This window comes from Myotis brandtii, unplaced genomic scaffold (genome assembly GCF_000412655.1).
Source record: "Myotis brandtii unplaced genomic scaffold, ASM41265v1 scaffold2189, whole genome shotgun sequence".
Taxonomy (NCBI): Eukaryota; Metazoa; Chordata; class Mammalia; order Chiroptera; family Vespertilionidae; genus Myotis; species Myotis brandtii.
In genome coordinates, this window is record NW_005358211.1 from 237820 (window position 1) to 239511 (window position 1692).

Sequence of the window (1692 nt, forward strand, 5' to 3'; positions counted from 1 at the left end):
GGTTTAGTTTCCAAAGGAGGTGAAAATACACTAGGTTCATTAAAAGCTCACTATAAAATAGGAATCTCAGGTATAAGTATTGTGTTCCTGAATCTATAATCTATCTATGATAATAAAAGCTTAATATGTTAATTAGACCGGACAGCTGAAAGACCTTCTGTACATCCTTCCGGATGACCTTCTGGATGAAGCCAGGGCTGTGAGGGCCAAGGCAAGTGGCTGAGGCAAGCCGCTGCGGCTGCGAGGTCCGAGCCCCTTGCATGAATTATATGCATTGGGTCTCTAGTCAATATAGAAAAACTACAATTCATGTTTGGATCCATAGTTCCGTAAATTTTCCTTCATGGAATTTCCTTTCTTTTATGTGCTTTCTGAAGATGAAGATGAACAGTAATAGCAACAATGTAACACTGGTGAAGATATAATTGAGATTTAGAGCTAACTCAATTCATTTCTCAGCTCTTAAGATTGTTTCAGATTATGAGGTATGTGTTGAGTTGATAAAAAATGATCAGAGACTAGTACTTTGCCAGGACACTGCACTGGGAACAAAGTTCACTAAATGTTTATGAAAATATAATGACATAAAAAATAATAGATGGTATACACCAATATTGAATATGTTTACACATTTGGTAGTGAGATTAAATTCATAATTGAAATATTAAGTCATGGCAATCTAAATGCATGTTTTAATCTGACCAGACAATCAGATACACACATACTACATATAATAAAACATCTGAAAATAAAATGACAAATACATTTTGCCTAAATATTTATGCTTGAAATGTAATCAAGTTAGAGAAGTCTGAATTCAAGTCTTAAGAAACTACAATATGTGTTGACTATTGTAATATATAAAAACTCTACCAGGGTGTTAGGATAGACTGAGATGTACAACATTGAACTACGTAATAATAGGCTTTGGGAGAAAGGAACTAAAATGGAGACTGGGACAGAGATAGAGAAGTAAAAAAAGCAGAGAGAAAGTGAGAGAGGGGCTCAGGAGTAATAGTGTGCATGTGTGTTTAAAAAAGCAAGGAGAGTAGAACCACATTTCCTGCATTTCACCATACTAGCCAGTTGTTCATTCCCAAAACTTTCTCCTGCTCAATTTATATTCTCGATGAAAAGTAAATCTTGTTAGCATGATATGAATGTTAACAAGTGCCCCAGGCACCTTACAGAAAATACCGCCAAATTAAAATCTCAGGAAGAAAACTCATTTCCTATCTTCACATAACTCTACCAACTCTCATCTATATTCCTAACTGGTAGTTCACATTTTAGTTTTAATATTTATAAAACTTTGCTTTTCTCCAACATCCCTGAAGAACTGTTAAAGGGAAGCAAGACTTGAATTACATGCATTTTATAGGAAGACTCAGGCCCAATGTACTTGGAGGCAGAATGATAAGAAAAAAGACAAGGTAACAGAAAAGTCAAAAATGCAGAAAACACAATTATGAAATGTTTAATGACCTAGTAATAGGTTTTATTAAATTAATCTGCTTCTTTTCATATAAAGTGCAAAATATGAGTAAGTGCTTGCATTTCACTCACTTTTGTTTAACAGACACTTTTATAGAGTGTTCATATATCTCAACTTCAAAATATTTTGTTTTTTTTCTTGACTTTTTCCTTGGGAAATGATGAGGTAACTTAAGTGTGCTAGGTAATGTGAGCAAG